Source organism: Pseudophryne corroboree, chromosome 6 (genome assembly GCF_028390025.1).
Source record: "Pseudophryne corroboree isolate aPseCor3 chromosome 6, aPseCor3.hap2, whole genome shotgun sequence".
In the NCBI taxonomy this organism is placed as follows: Eukaryota; Metazoa; Chordata; class Amphibia; order Anura; family Myobatrachidae; genus Pseudophryne; species Pseudophryne corroboree.
The window spans coordinates 630,753,960-630,771,959 of NC_086449.1; the positions used below are offsets into that span (position 1 = coordinate 630,753,960).

The 18,000-nt window shown below is 42.0% G+C and overlaps 1 pseudogene; it reads left to right on the forward strand.

Annotated features, from left to right (window-relative positions):
* Positions 1 to 1,032: 1,032 nt before the first annotated feature.
* On the forward strand, positions 1,033 to 1,151 carry LOC134937346 (5S ribosomal RNA; annotated as a pseudogene).
* The last annotated feature ends 16,849 nt before the right edge of the window (positions 1,152 to 18,000 follow it).

Genomic DNA, 18,000 nt, shown 5'->3' on the forward strand with positions numbered 1-18,000 from the left:
ATCATATATATATATATATATATATATATATATATATATCATGAGATAGTCACAGCTGACATATATAATAATTTAATAATTTTTTGCTGGAGTCTATATTTACTTATTTAAACATTGTCAATACCATCACATGGGTCAGCACAGATTTTTCATAAGTTTTTTCAAATAACTAGTCATAAGACTATTGGTGCAATATCAATGTCTTCTTGGTATAAATGTACAGCTGTTCTTGCAAATTAGTGTATGTATTGCCTGTCAGTATTTCTTGGTTAACCGTTTATTTATCATTAACCATCCAGGCAACCTGTGATTCTTATCAACTATTGTATTGTATTATGTGTGAAGTTGCAGAACAGACGGATAGCTGCTCTTGCAACTTTTGTGCTGCAGCCTATATGAACTCTCATTAATTTTCATACTGGATGTTATGTCAAGTTTGAGATCTTTTTTTGCCTGTCAGTATTTCTTAGTTAACCGTTTATTTATCATTAATCATCCAGGCAACCTGTGGGCTGTAACTTGTGAGTCCATACGCTCTGCATTATACAGCACAGGCGCATTACTGTCACCATCTCTCACTGTAATTTTCACACCAACAACTCAGGTTGCATATTTATGGATTAATTGGTATGCTTTGGAGCAGGTGCTCTCACTATAGCCCTTATTTCATTCTTTGGAAAGAACTCACCATGGACTATTTGTGATACAATTCACACGTGCTCTCACTACTATCTCATTTTTTGAGACATCCCTTAGGGGAGAGCAATTAACCTCCCCGTTTGTTACAGATCCATCCATCCATTAAACACATCTTTTTGAGTGTGTATAAATAAAGCTTGTGAGGGGAGATAAATTATTCTCTCCAGTTTTTTTCAGATCCCCCCATCCATTTACGTGTCATTTTCCCCATCCATTTATGTGTCATTTTGGGGGCGACCTGCGTGTCATAGACCAACATAAGTCATTATATTACTTTCTTTGAATTTGCCTCATCAGTGGCCATTGCCCATGCTGACAGGTATTCTTTCGACTTTCTACAGTCATACCATGCTGGACATGCCCGATCTCGCCTGATCTTGGAAGCCAAGCAGCATTGGGCCAGGTCAGTACCAGAAAGGGTGACCCTCTGGGAATACCGGGTACTGTAGCACCAAGAAATATACCTTCCGCTGATCAGCAAATTTAATTTCAGTTCAACCTTGCAATCCACTATTGCAGCTGACCCACTCTTTAGGAGTCCATACTTACACAAGCCGGTTTTCCATTATCTCTACTATGAACACACCAATTTACTTAACACCATAATTTCATAGAGATAATAGGAACATTTATATTTTCGCTTCTGACAAATGTCAAACATCAATACTCGCTTACAAATCAGTGGGTTTACAGATAAACTTTCTGTCACCCTCTTCATATAAGTGAGTTACATATTATATCGTCAACATCATTTTGTTGTTTAATACTTGTTTTGATATTTATTGCTGATGCACAGCGGTAATTTTATCATCTTTTCGTCTGTGATTAAAAGTTAAGTTTTATCTTACCTCACCTACCAATTATGATATCCTATCCAACCCTCCATCTCTTTAATATATAGAAATAAGTGTGCCCCTGAGAGACATTATCTATAGTCCCCCTTTTTTTGCCTCGTTGCTAAACAACCCTTCTATAGTTTTAAAGTATGCAAATTATAGATGTTACTTCAGTGTTGATCCGTTGCCATGACCAACTTCTTCACTGGCTCACTTCTCCGCTCTTATCACTGCTTAGTAAATGTCCCCCTAAATCATCTAAATTTATTTAAGATGTTCTGGGAGAGTGAACTCAGCGGTTATTCTTTTAGTATTGCTCACACATTGAATGTAGTAGATCAGTTTGGGAATAGCAATTTACTGTATGATGTACAAAAGATGTAGTGTAAAAAGTCTGATTCATCATGAATGTGGTGCATACAGTATGAAGCAGTTGATAAACTTGCTGGCACTGCTTTGTATGGAAAATCAGATGCCATTTAATACATTGCAGTACATTTTAAAAGAAACAGGAAAAGGGTTTTAAAGAAAGAACACGGACGCAACGAATGTGATAAGAGTGTCATAAACCTCTATTCCTGTGCATTTGTGCTCATTGTGGACACTGGAGGGTTAACTTTTGTTTTGGGCTGGTATTGATATGAAAATAAAAATTTCTGTATATCGTGCCAACCATGAACAGCAGCTTTAGTGCACCAAGAAGGACTCCTCACAAGTCCCTAAATAATAAGCAGAACAAGATATATATGAGCACCAATGCGCTAATCATAAATGTTCTCATCAAAGTCCAAATATCTTACATCAAACGATGTGTCTGAAGTATTCAATATTCATTCCAATGTTCCTCCCAGAACAATCAGCATACCGTGTGTAAAAGGACCTTATTAGCAATATATCCTCTTGTCCTCACATATGTAGCTCCACCACAGGAATAGATGTTACCTTTAAATTTTCAAAGATAAACGGAAAATAGTGCAAGTACAGTCGAATGCAAAGTTAAAAATGATGTTTTTAATAGATTTACACTCACAATAAACAGAATGATAAAAATAAGAATTTACTTACCGATAATTCTATTTCTCATAGTCCGTAGTGGATGCTGGGGACTCCGAAAGGACCATGGGGAATAGCGGCTCCGCAGGAGACTGGGCACATCTAAAGAAAGCTTTAGGACTAACTGGTGTGCACTGGCTCCTCCCCCTATGACCCTCCTCCAAGCCTCAGTTAGGATACTGTGCCCGGACGAGCGTACACAATAAGGAAGGATTTTGAATCCCGGGTAAGACTCATACCAGCCACACCAATCACACCGTACAACTTGTGATCTGAACCCAGTTAACAGCATGATAACAGAAGGAGCCTCTGAAAAGATGGCTCACAACAACAATAACCCGATTTTTGTAACAATAACTATGTACAAGTAATGCAGACAATCCGCACTTGGGATGGGCGCCCAGCATCCACTACGGACTATGAGAAATAGAATTATCGGTAAGTAAATTCTTATTTTCTCTAACGTCCTAGTGGATGCTGGGGACTCCGAAAGGACCATGGGGATTATACCAAAGCTCCCAAACGGGCGGGAGAGTGCGGATGACTCTGCAGCACCGAATGAGAGAACTCCAGGTCCTCCTCAGCCAGGGTATCAAATCTGTAGAATTTAGCAAACGTGTTTGCCCCTGACCAAGTAGCTGCTCGGCAAAGTTGTAAAGCCGAGACCCCTCGGGCAGCCGCCCAAGATGAGCCCACTTTCCGTGTGGAATGGGCTTTTACAGATTTTAGCTGTGGCAGGCCTGCCACAGAATGTGCAAGCTGAATTGTACTACAAATCCAGCGAGCAATCGTCTCCTTAGAAGCAGGAGCACCCAGCTTGTTGGGTGCATACAGGATAAACAGCGAGTCAGATTTTCTGACTCCAGCCGTCCTGGAAACATATTTTCAGGGCCCTGACAACATCCAGCAACTTGGATTCCTCCAAGTCCCTAGTAGCCGCAGGCACCACAATAGGTTGGTTCAGGTGAAAACGCTGGAACCACCTTAGGGAGAAACTGAGGACGAGTACTCAATTCCCCCTGTCCGAATGGAAAATCAGATAAGGGCTTTTACAGGATAAAGCCGCCAATTCTGACACGCGCCTGGCCCAGGCCAGGGCCAACAGCATGACCACTTTCCATGTGAGATATTTTAACTCCACAGATTTAAGTGGTTCAAACCAATGTGACTTTTGGAACCCAAACTACATTGAGATCCCAAATTGCCACTGGAGGCACAAAAGGAGGCTGTATATGCAGTACCCCTTTTACAAACGTCTAAACTTCAGGGACTGAAGCTAGTTCTTTTTTGGAAGAAAATTGACAGGGCCGAAATCTGAACCTTAATGGACCCCGATTTCAGGCCCATAGACTCTCCTGTTTGCAGGAAATGTAGGAATCGACCCAGTTGAATTTCCTCCGTCGGGCCTTACTGGCCTCGCACTACGCAACATATTTTCGCCAATTGCGGTGATAATGTTTTTGTGGTTACATCCTTCCTGGCTTTGATCAGGATAGGGATGACTTCATCTGGAATGCCTTTTTTCCTTCAGGATCCGGTGTTCAACCGCCATGCCGTCAAACGCAGCCGCGGTAAGTCTTGGAACAGACAGGGTCCTTGCTGGAGCAGGTCCCTTCTTAGAGGTAGAGGCCACGGATCCTCCGTGAGCCTCTCTTGAAGTTCCGGTTACCAAGTCCTTCTTGGCCAATCCGGAGCCACGAATATAGTGCTTTCTCCTCTCCATCTTATCAATCTCAGTACCTTGGGTATGAGAGGCAGAGGAGGGAACACAGACACTGACTGGTACACCCACTGTGTTACCAGAGCGTCTACAACTATTGCCTGAGGGTCTCTTGACCTGGCGCAATACCTGTCGAGTTTTTTAATCATGTGGACGACTTCTGGGTGAAGTCCCCACTCTCCCGGGTGGAGGTCGTGCTGAGGAAGTCTGCTTCCCAGTTGTCCACTCCCGGAATGAATACTGTTGACAGTGCTATCACATGATTTTCCGCCCTGCGAAGAATCCTTGCAGCTTCTGCCATTGCCCTCCTGCTTCTTGTGCCACCCTGTCTGTTTACGTGGGTGACTGCCATGATGTTGTCCGACTGGATCAACACCGGCTGACCTTGAAGCAGAGGTCTCGCTAAGCTTAGAGCATTGTAAATGGCCCTTAGCTTCAGGATATTTATGTGAAGTGATGTATCCAGGCTTGACCCTAAGCCCTGGATATTCCTTCCCTGTGTGACTGCTCCCCAGCCTCGCAGGCTGGCATCCGTGGTCACCAGGACCCAGTCCTGAATGCCGAATCTGCGGCCCTCTAGAAGATGAGCACTCTGCAACCACTACAGGATGGATACCCTTGTCCTTGGCGACAGGGTTATCCGCTGATGCATCTGAAAATGCGACCCGGACCATTTGTCCTGTAGGTTCCACTGGAAAGTTCTTGCGTGGAATCTAACGAATGGGATTGCTTCGTAGGAAGCCACCATTTTTACCCAGAACCCTTGTGCATTGATGCACTGAGACTTGGTTCGGTTTTAGGAGGTTCCTGATTAGCTCGGATAACTCCCTGGCTTTCTCTTCCGGGAGAAACACCTTTTTTTTTTCTGGACTGTGTCCAGGATCATCCCTAGGAAACAGAAGACAAGTCGTCGGAACCAGCTGCGATTTTGGAATATTGAGAATCCAATCGTGCTGCCGCAACACTACCTGAGATAGTGCTACACCGACCTCCAACTGTTCCCTGGATCTTACCCGTATCAGGGAATCGTCCAAGTAAGGGATAACTAAAATTTCCTTCCTTCGAAGGGATATCATTTCGTCCATTACCTTGGTAAAGACCCGGGGTGCCGTGGACCATCCCTACGGCAGCGTCTGAACTGATAGTGACAGTTCTGTACCATAACCTGAGGTACCCTTGGTGAGAAGGGTAAATTTTGACATGAAGGTAAGCATCCTTGATGTCCTGAGACATCATGTAGTCCCCTTCTTCCAGGTTCGCAATCACTGCTCTGAGTGACTCAATCTTGAATTTGAACCTCTGTATGTAAGTGTTCAAAGATTTTAGATTTAGAATCGGTCTCACCGAGCCGTCTGGCTTCGGTACCACAATAGTGTGGAATAATACCCCGTTCCCTGTTGCAGGAGGGGTACCTCGATTATCACCTGCTGGGAATACAGCTTGTGAATGGCTTCCAAAACTGCCTCCCTGTCAGAGGGAGACGTCGGTAAAGCCGACTTTTGGAAACGGCGAGGGGGAGACGTCTCGAATTCCAATATGTACCCCTGAGATATTACCTGAAGGATCCAGGGGTCTACTTGCGAGTGAGCCCACTGCGCACTGAAATTCATTGAGAACGGGCCCCCACCGTGCCTGGGAACTGGCTGATCTCTACAGCCTTTTTCCTCTCCCTCTGTCACGAGCAGAAAAGAGGAACCTTTTGTCCGCTTGCCAAAAAAGGACTGCGCCTGATAATACGGCGTCTTATTTTGAGAGGCGACCTGGGGTACCAACGTGGATTTCCCAGCTGTTGCCGTGGCCACCAGGTCTAAAAGACCGACCCCAAATGTCCCCTTTCAAAGGCAATACTTCCAAATGCCGTTTGGAATCCGCATCACCTGACCATTTTACTGGTAGACTTGGACAACGCACTTATACTTGATGCCAGTCGGCAATTATTCCGCTGTGCATCATGCATATATAGAAATGCATCTTTTAAATGCTCTATAGGCAATAATATACTATCCTTATCTAGGATATCAATATTTCCAGTCAGGGAATCCGACCATGCCAACCCAGCACTGCACCTCCAGGCTGAGGCGATAGCTGGTCGCAGTATAACACCAGTATGTGTGTAAATACCTTTTTGGATACCCTCCTGCTTTCTATCAGCAGGATCCTTAAGGGCGGCCATCTCATGAGAGGGTAGAGCCCTTGTTCTTACAAGCGTGTGAGCGCCTTATCCCCCCTAGGGGGTGTTTCCCAACGCACCCTAACCTCTGGCGGGAAAGGGTATGCAGCCAATACTTTTTAAGAAATTTGTTATCGGGGGGAAACCCACGCATCATCACACACCTCATTTTATTTCTCAGATTCAGGAAAACAACAGGTACAGTAGTTTTTCCCTCACCGAACATAATACCCCTTTTTGGTGGTACTCGTATTATCAGAAATGTATAAAAACATTTTCCATTGTCTCAATCATGTAACGTGTGGCCCTACTGGAAATCACGGTTGTCTCTTCACCGTCGACACAGGAGTCAGTATCCGTGTCGGCGTCTGTATCTGCCATCTGAGGTAACGGCCGCTTTAGAGCCCCTGACGGCCCATGAGACGCGTGGACAGGCACAAGCTGAGTAGCCGGCTGTCTCATGTCAACCACTGTTTTTTTATATAGAGCTGACACTGTCACGTAATTTTCAACAGTACATCCACTCAGGTGTCGACCCCCTAGGGGGTGACATCACTGTTACAGACACTCTGCTCCGTCTCCACATCATTTTTCTCCTCATACATGTCGACACAAACGTACCGACACACATCACACACACAGGGAATGCTCTGATAGAGGACAGGACCCCACTAGCCCTTTGGGGAGACAGAGGGAGAGTATGCCAGCACACACCAGAGCGCTATATATATACAGGGATAACCTTATATAAGTGTTTTTCCCCTTATAGCTGCTGTATGTTTTAATACTGCGCCTAATTAGTGCCCCCCTCTCTTTTTTCTGTAGTGTAGTGACTGCAGGGAAGAGCAGGGAGCTTCCCTCCAACTGAGCTGAGGGAAAATGGCGCCAGTGTGCTGAGGAGATAGGCTCCGCCCCCTTTACGGCGGCCTTATCTCCCGTTTTTTTGTATATTTTGGCAGGGGTTAAATGCATCCATATAGCCCAGGAGCTATATGTGATGTATTTTTTGCCATGTAAGGTATGTTTTATTGCGTCTCAGGGCGCCCCCCCCAGCGCCCTGCACCCTCAGTGACCGGAGTGTGAAGTGTGCTGAGAGCAATGGCGCACAGCTCCAGTGCTGTGCGCTACCTTATGAAGACAGGAAAGTCTTCTGCCGCCGATTTATGGACCTCTTCTTGCTTCAGCATCTGTAAGGGGGCCGGCGGCGCGGCTCCGGGACCCATCCATGGCTGGGCCTGTGATCGTCCCTCTGGAGCTAATGTCCAGTAACCAAGAAGCCCAATCCACTCTGCACGCAGGTGAGTTCGCTTCTTCTCCCCTTAGTCCCTCGATGCAGTGAGCCTGTTGCCAGCAGGTCTCACTGAAAATAACAAACCTAAACTAAAACTTTCACTAAGAAGCTCAGGAGAGCCCCTAGTGTGCACCCTTCTCGTCGGGCACAGAAATCTAACTGAGGCTTGGAGGAGGGTCATAGGGGGAGGAGCCAGTGCACACCAGTTAGTCCTAAAGCTTTCTTTAGATGTGCCCAGTCTCCTGCGGAGCCGCTATTCCCCATGGTCCTTTCGGAGTCCCCAGCATCCACTAGGACGTTAGAGAAAAGCATGTAACCACTATTGTGGGTTAAGACATTTGCCAGGCATTCGTGCAGTTACCCTCCCAGATCTCAGATGGGATGATGCGGCTCAGCGGTCCGGATACACTGAACCCCACTCTCAGGAAACTGTCACCGCCAGGAATTGTCCTCAGAACACCAGTCACCACGCCTGAAGCTTTTCGGACCTCAGTCCTTCATCAGAGGCATGGTGGCTGGTTAAACATGTCCCTCTTAATACCCTCACTTGATCAGCTCATAGATGTCAGCTGTGGCATACATTCCCGCCACGGCGCTTCCCGCTCTCATTTCCGGCGGAAATGACGTTCACGGCACTTCCGACCGGAACCGGAAGTCACTCGCATGCGTTCCACAATGCGTTCCACTTGTTCGTTGACCGGAAGTTGGGCTCTTGCGCTCCACAGAGCGCTCCAAATAGCGGAATCGATGCAATAATATAAGTCCATCTTCTATGGCTCCATAAAATGTTCATTCAAACGTCCATTAATAAGAATAAAAGTGTCCAAAGTCCTTAGATATAGTCCATAAAATGCATGACGACAAGTACCCAAAAGACAAAAATTATTAAAACAAATTAAAACAATCTAAATTTATAAAAACCATTTTAGCTCAAAATCTGAATTAAGACCATTAGGGATTAAAGAATTTAACTTAAAAATCCATTTCATCTCGGATTTAGCTAAATTACTTTCCACATCACGATTTCTCCAATTTGGGGTAATAGCCTGAATACCAATAAACATTTTCAGATGTTTGGGGTTGCACTGATGCATTGTCTTAAAATGCATGGATACTGTATGCGTTTCCAACCCCTTTCTAATATTGTACGTATGTTCGGCAAGACGAGTCTTGAGGTTTGATATGAGGCGATTCCATGCTGATTGGTTAACAGTAGTTTGTAGGAGGGTGCTTATGTTTTTGTGAAGCTGATAGTGAGTAGGAGGCCTCTAGACATCTGCCCTCCCACCGTCACTGGTTAGTATAGTTTTGGTTACTTCAGTTAACTGGTTTGTCAGCTTTTGGGTTGCAGGGTCATTGGTCTTTTTGGAGGATCATGTTTGGGTATGCCCTGGGGGACCATTTCATTCATGGCAACAAACTTAGGCATGGCTTGCAGTTCAGACTAGGGCCACCACCGGTCCAGGTGGGGCCCTGTTCCTTAGCTGTGGATAACTGTTGATTCAAGTCGATGGCGATGTGGGCAAGTGGACTCATCGCTTTGTTGCCCCGTAAAAGTCGGGCAGGAGGTCCTGCCCTTACGAGTTGAGAACAAGGATGATAGCAGATGACAGATGGCCTTGTCCTTGTTTGAGGTGGGCCATTGGCCCTGTAGTTTTCTTTACATTTAACGTTTTTGCTTACTGCTAGACCGTCCTTCTCCCCGCCACCATATATTTAAGTCTTTTATATTTTTCCTTAAAAATAACTAAAATAAAGATTTGCCCAGAAATAAAAAGCTGACCCTTTTTTCACCGCCAATACAGTGGTCCGTCTCTTTTATTTTAGTGCCTCGTACGTATGAATGAGCGCAAATGTATCGGCAGATGGAGTTTATAAAATAGAATAGGAGAAATTGGATCCAATTGATTCTGGAAGTACAGATATTTTTAAAGGGAATTTAACAAATATATACAGTACTATCGAAAATGAAATATACATTTGGAAAGATGTTTGTACAACATAGCTCAATGGTATGAGTACTGCCCTAAAGTAATTGATAAATGTTTGGCATTGGAATATTTTTGTGAAGAATCATCAGGTTGCCTTGTTAACAGAAACAAAAACCCTTTTCAATAAATCATCCACCTTTGTACTTCGAAAATGCAGAAAATAGGGGACATTATTTCTTTACAATGATGTACCTGTTTATACCATGGGATCATGAGTCAAAATTGTGTTAATTCAAGTGAAAATGATCCGCTGTCAGGTTATGGCAAAGAAGTTACTTCATCTGATGTGCATATTGAAGATATATCTAACATATTAAGCCTACAATTTGAAGAAAAATTAAATGCAGAGGATATTAGAAATTAACGGCAAATCAATTTTGTGTATATGATGAAATTACTAAAGAGATCCAACATAGTTTGGTTCATGAATCTAGTAATTGTAAATGTGAGTATAAATAACTATTAATGTCTGTTAGTGGATCTGCTGGTACATGTAAGAGTTCTTTTATTATTGTGATACATTTATTTCTGTTGGAAGAAACTGGTAAATCTGGTTCATATGTTGCTGCTCCTACTGGGTTAGCAGCATATAATGTTGGCGGAGTTACTTTCCATTTCATACTTATTTTACCTGTGGAACATAGGGAACAATTGGAGTAACATGATCTCTATGCTGATAGTGTTGAGGTTTTGAGAAAAATACTAAAACCTTAATTCTTCAAATTGTTGATGAGATTAGCATCGTATCACATTTGATGCTACCATTTATTCATTTGAGGTTCAACAAACTATGAAAAGTTCTGAAGATTGTTTAATGGAATCAAAAATGTTTTAGTAATTGGAGATTTGATGCAGGTGACACCTGTTAAAAGATCGTCCTGTGTTTAAGAATTTAAGACATTCTGATGTACGAAAGTCAATAGGTTGTATCGGTCATGTAAATTTTTGGAGATTCTCAAATAGTCTGAACTACATATGAATATGTGACAAGCTGATGATGATTGTTATGCAAGTTAGTTGAATTAGGTTAGGATGGTTCTTTGTCAAATGACAAGACTATTTCAGGATGGAATGATTTATGTAGCATTGTCAAGAGTAAGAAAGTTGTCAGGCTTACATTTGATGTTGATAGATTTTACAAAAGCATGTTGTGACAACAAATGCATTGATGAGTATAATCATTTATGACAAGTGTTACAACCTAATCTTGCTACTTTATTGAAAGGAAATAACGTAAAAAGGAAAGTGAAGGTAGAAGTCCTTTGTATAAAAGTCCTAGAAAAAGTAAAGCTTTTTTTCAATTGAAGACATATTCCAAATGGTTCTGAAAACAATTCTAGAGTGAATTGTTATGCTAATGCCGTTGATCAACTTTTATTAAGCAATGGTGTATTTGTTGAAAGACTTAACCATGAAAGTTGAGGGCGTAGTTCAGTTACTTTTAACAATGAGTCATTCAAGGCAAAATTATAAGTTATTTTATTCAAAACAGAAACTTCACAAAATACATAGCACTGACTTTGTAATGTCTCTAATTGATTGGGAGATTGGGAGATTTCAGAATTATTTAAGGTGAGTTATCGTAGTTGTCTGACATGTAAAAATAGTTCTCAGAATTTATTTTCAGAAGAATGGTTTCTAATTTTGTATCCTCCACATGTTGGACAATTTTGTTTTCTGGATCTATCGTCATCAGAATTGCATAATGAGTTTTGAAAAGGTTGTAGAGGTCTTTATAGGAGGACAATATTAATTGAAAAGGCATCTAGATATTTCATTGTGATAATTTCACCTTACAGTGATCACACTATGCATAAAAAGAGGTGAAAATAAATAAATTGAATTCAAATTTAATTACTTTAAACCACATATCTTCTAAAACACTTGGAATTATTTTTCATAAAGGAAAAACTATCAATTCTGGTTATTATATTGTTTGGTTGAAATACTCAGGTGGTTGGATTGCATGCAATAATAATAAACTACAAAAAATATTTCCAAACCAACTTTTAGATGCATATGTTTTAGTTCTTGGGAAACTGAACAACATTTATAGTACTCTTGGATGTGAGTTAAGGCCCAAACACACTGGACGAAATAATGGCTGACGTTAATTTTCAGCCCTCATGAACAACGTTCATTATATCGTCAAGTGTGTATGCCGACGACGCCGACGACGACGACGACCGATGCGCGGCACCGTGGGTCATTAATGACCCTCGCTGTCAGTGGAGCATGCATGCTCAATTTTGACTATGGTCGTTAACGACCATACACGTCTCTCAGTATGTATGCAATCAACGACCGATAACCAACGACAAAGCCATTCCCCGGGAGGCACCATTTACAGTACACACATCTTGCGGAGCTTGAAGTATCCAAGCCTGACAGTAGTAAGTTTCCATATTTTGGTAGGCAAGTAAGCTGCAACCTATCGCAGAGGGTTGGGGAGGATTGGGGTGGAGCTGGTGCAGATTATGTGTGGGGGCGGATGGAGATTTTAGGAAATACAAACAGACTCAAAATAATAACGACAAAGAGGAGTATCTGGACAGACGGAAGGATGCTAAGAAAGTGATCAGACGTGCAAAGGCAGAAGCTGAGGAGAAAATAGCCCAGTCAGTAGATAAAGGGGGCAAAACTTTTTTTAAGTATATAAGTGAAAGGAGAAAATCAAATGGAGGAATAATAAAACTTAAGACAGAGAGTGGGCATTTGGTGGAGGGAGACAAGGCAATAGCAGATCACCTAAATAATTATTTTTGCTCAGTATTTACTACAGAAGAAGGGATGGGGCCACAGTTAAATTGCAAGGACATTCATAAAAATAAGGTAGATGAAAATACATTTACAGAGGAGAAGGTCCTAACAGAACTTTCAAAACTAAAAGTGGATAAATCAATGGGACCAGATGGAATACACCCAAGGATACTCAAAGAGCTAAAAGATGTCCTGGTTACACCTTTAACAGATTTATTTAACCAGTCACTAAATACAGGTGATATTCCAGAGGACTGGAAAAGAGCAAATGTAGTTCCACTGCACAAAAGTGGAAGCAAGGAAGAAGCAAGTAACTACAGACCAGTAAGCCTTACATCAGTAGTAGGGAAAGTAATGGAAAAACTATTAAAAGAAAGAGTAGTGGAATATCTTAAATCAAACAACTTACAGGATCCAAAACAGCATGGATTTACTGGTGGGAGATCATGCCAAACAAATCTTATTGACTTTTTTGACTCTGTGATGAAAATAATAGATCAAGGGGGAGCTGTAGATGTAGCATATCTAGACTTTAGTAAGGCATTTGACACTGTCCCACATCACAGACTGCTAAATAAACTTGAAAGCCTGGGGGTGGATTATAAATTAGTGAAATGGATAAGAACCTGGTTGCAGGATAGGAAACAGACAGTTGTAGTTAATGGAGTGCAATCTATGGAGGGAAATGTTACCAGTGGAGTACCCCAGGGATCTGTACTTGGTCCAGTTCTCTTTAATATCTTTGTTGGTGACATTGCAGATGGTATTGGAGGGAAGATATGCCTTTTTGCAGATGATACAAAGATATGCAACAGGGTAGACACACCGGGAGGGGTCAAACAAATGATTGATGACCTAGGTAGGCTTGAGAAATGGTCAAGAACGTGGCAACTACAGTTTAATGCTAAAAAATGCAAAATCATGCACTTGGGTCTCAAAAACCCAAAGGCTAAGTATAGTATCAAGGGTACTATAATGGAAACTACTGAGGAGGAAAGAGATTTAGGAGTCACTATTTCAAGTGACTTGAAGGCAGGAAAGCAATGCAACAAAGCAATGAGAAAGGCAAGTCAGATGCTTGGTTGCATAGGGAGAGGAATCAGTAGCAGGAAAAAAGAAGTGATAATGCCACTGTATAGGTCATTGGTAAGGCCCCATCTGGAATACTGTGTCCAGTTCTGGAGACCCTATCTCCAGAAGGATATAAATACATTAGAGAGTGTACAAAGAAGGGCAACTAAAATGGTGCATGGCCTACATCACAAAACTTACCCGGAAAGGCTAAAAGATCTTAACATGTATAGTTTGGAGGAGAGAAGGGAAAGGGGAGACATGATAGAAACTTTCAAATATATAAAGGGTCTTAACAAAGTTCAGGAGGGAAACATTCTTCAAAGGAAAAGAAGTATTAGAACTCGAGGGCATACATTGAGACTGGAGGGGGGGAGGTTCAGGGGAAATTTAAGGAAAAATTACTTCACAGAAAGGGTAGTGGATAAGTGGAATAGCCTCCCATCAGAGGTGGTAGAGGCTAAGACTGTAGGGCAATTTAAACATGCTTGGGACAGGCATATGAATATCCTTACAAAGAATCAGGGTTAAAAAAGGGTTGAGATTGCCTAAAGGATAAAATAAAAAAGGGGCAGACTAGATGGGCCAAGTGGTTCTTATCTGCCGTCAAATTCTATGTTTCTATGAGATGGGGCGCTGGTGCAAATTATGTGAAGGGGCGCTGGTGCAGATTGTGTGTGTGGGGGGGCTCTGGTGCAGATTGTGGGGGAGGGGGGTATGCGCTGGTGCAGAAATTGGGGTGGGGGATATGCACTGATGCAGAGGGGGGTGCTGCTGCAGAGGGGGGACACTGACACAGTGACACTGCAAAGCCGTCCCCAGGCAGCAACAGTGAGCTGGGGTCATATATGTATTTGGCACTATTGGGGGGTATATGTGCGTCTGGCACTGTGGGGTCATGAGCATCTGGCACTGTGGGGTCACGTGTATCTGGCACTGTGGGGGCATAACTGGCACCATGGAAACATGTGTATCTGGCACTACACTACTAGGGGCATATGTATATCTGGCACTGTGGGGGCATATGTATATCTGGCACTGTGGGGGCATATCTGGCACCATGAGGCATGTGTATCTGGCACTGGGAGGGCATATGTGTATCTGGCACAGTGTGGGTGTATGTGTATCTGGCACTGCACTATTGGGATCATATGTGTATCACGCCCTTTGACATGTAACCACACCTATTTTTTGTCCACGCACAGTACCAATAAGAAGTTTTTTCGACTTGCACCACTGGCTGCTGCAGAAGGAGGACCTGGTGCTGTGACGTGGGGCTGCTGCTGCAGAGGGTGGACCTGCTGGAAAGTGTTATGGCCTACTTTGTACAATGTAGATAGTTCAAAAGGAGCATTAAAAAAAAACACTGCCAACTGTTTAGTCCCTATATTGTCAGCAATCTCCACTGACATTGGAGATCAAGATTTCTGGACTGGATTTATTGAGCTATACAGCAGTCATGAGTGCCTCTGGAGAGTGAAGTCTAAAAATATATGTCAATAGGGATAATTTGAAGGCATATCAGGAGCTGATTGACTACAGTAAAGGCCGAAACAGTCAAGCGGCATCCATTAGGTCAAGAAGAAAACACAAAATTTACAGACAGTGTTCCTCAAAAAACACAAGAGCGTTAAAAGTCTCAACGTTACGGTGCAGGTACTAATAAAGTCCGCAGACCATCACTTTGGTACTACAGCCTGTTCCTGTTCACCCTGCAACAAGAACCCAGGATGGACTCGGTGTGCTCGCTGATGCCGGAGTCACCCGAGGGAGTTGAGGAGGAGCAAGTGGGCAGCGAGGAGCTGGTAAGTAGATATGCATATGATAAACTGTCCACTGCTGATTATTGAGGTATCCCAGCACACCTGCAGGAGAAAACCAGTACTTATCATCTGCGTGTTTGGAGCTGCAACCACACACTGGCTCTGGGACTCAGGCGGAATCACAATTGGGACATTCCTAGCCACTGGCGTGGCGTTCCTGGGGATCAAATGAGGAGGTAGCCGTTACCTATTGCTATATAGTGGTGAGATACTGAGCACAGTCTTGTATTATGTGCACGATCTAACAACTTGACTTGACTGCTGATTTCCCAGTCACAGCAATATAGAGATAAAGCCTCTGCATACGTATACAAATATAAATTCATGTTGCAGCTGTCCCACTATATATATCTGATATATCTATTTCAGGACAGCATTGGTCTTTTGGAGGATCATGTATGGGTATTGCCCTGGGGGACCATTTTATTCATGGCAACGGACTTAGGCATGGCTTGCAGTTCAGACTAGGGCCACCACCGGCCAGGTGGGGCCCTGTTCCTTAGCTGTGGATAACAGTTGCCTCAAGTCGATGGCAATGTGGGCAAGCGGACGCATTGCTTTGTTGCCCCGTAAAAAAGTCGAGCAGGAGGTTGTGGACAAGGATGATAGCAGATGGCCTTGGCCTTGTTTGAGGTGGGCCATTGGCCCTGTAGTTTTTACATTTAACGTTTTTGCTTACTGCTAGGCAGTCCTTCTCCCCACCACCATATATTTAAGTCTTTTACATTTTCCTTAAAAATAACTAAAATCAAGATTTGCTCAGAAATAAAAAGCTGACCCTTTTTTCACCGCCAATACAGTGGTCCGTCTCTTGCCTCGTACGTATGAATGAGCGCAAATGTATCAGCAGATAGAGTTTATAAAATAGAATAGGAGAAATTGGCGGCAATTGATTCTGGAAGTACAGATATTTTGAAAGGAAATTTAACAAATATATATAGTACTATCGAAAATTAAATATACATTTGGAAAGATGTTTGTACAACATAGCTCAATGGTATGAGTACTGTCCTAAAGTAGTTGAGAAATGTTTGGCATTGGAATATTTTTGTGAAGAATCATCAGGTTGCCTTGTGAAAAGAAACAAAAACCCTTTTTCAATAAATCATCCACCTTTGTCCTTCGAAAATGCAGAAAATAGGGGACATTATTTCTTTACAATGATGTACCTGTTAATACCATGGGATCATTAGTCAAAATTGTTAGGTGATTTTCAGGATATGAAAAAAGTTTTAAGGCAGCTATTGATAAAACAAGTGCGTTTGAACATTACAAAGATCTGGTAGACAAAGAAAGAGTCTGAATGTTAACTCATTTAGAGAGTGAAGTTGCTCAAGATTCTGAGAACAGTGTTAATTCAAGTGAAAATGATCCGCTGTCAGGTTATGGCAAAGAAGTTACTTCATCTGATGTGCATATTGAAGATATCTCTAACATATTAAGCCTACAATTTGAAGAAAAATTAAATGCAGAAGATATTAGAAATAAATTAATGGCAAATCAATTTTGTGTATATGATGAAATTACTAAAGAGATCCAACATAGTTTGGTTCATGAATCTAGTAATTGTAAATGTGAGAATAAATAACTATTAATGTTTGTTAGTGGGTATGCTGGTACATGTAAGAGGTTTTTTTATTATTATGATACATTTATTTCTGTTGGAAGAAACTGGTGAAACTGGTAAATCTGGTTCATATGTTGCTGCTCCTACTGGGTTAGCAGCATATAATGTTGGCGGAGTTACTTTCCATTTCATACTTATTTTACCTGTGGAACATAGGGAACAATTGGAGTAACATGATCTCTATGCTGATAGTGTTGAGGTTTTGAGAAAAATACTAAAACCTTAATTCTTCTAACTGTTGATGAGATTAGCATCGTATCAAATTTGATGCTACCATTTATTCATTTGAGGTTCAATAAACTATGAAAAGTTCTGAAGATTGTTTAATGGAATCAAACATGTTTTAGTATTTGGAAATTTGTTGCAGGTGACACCTGTTAAAGATCGTCCTGTTTTTAAGAATTTTAGACATTCTGATGTACGAAAGTCAATAGGTTGTATCGGTCATGTAAATTTTTGGAGATTCTCAAATAGTCTGAACTACATATGAATATGTGACAAGCTGCTGATTATGATTGTTATGCAAGTTAGTTGAATTATGTTAGGATGGTTCTTTGTCAAATGACAAGACTATTTCAGGATGGAATGATTTATGTAGCATTGTCAAGAGTAAGAAAGTTGTCAGGCTTACATTTGATGTCGATAGATTTTACAAAAGCATGTTGTGACAACAAATGCATTGATGAGTATAATCATTTATGACAAGTGTTACAACCTAATCTTGCTACTTTATTGAAAGGAAATAATGTAAAAAGGAAAGTGGAGTTAGAAATTAGAAGTCCTTTGTATAAAAGTCCTAGAAAAAGTAAAGCTTTTTTTCAATTGAATAGACATATTCCAAATGGTTCTGAAAACAATTCTAGAGTGAATTGTTATGCTAATGCTGCTGATCAACTTTTATTAGGCAATGGTGTATTTGTTGAAAGACTTAACCATGAAAGTAGAAGCGTAGTTCAGTT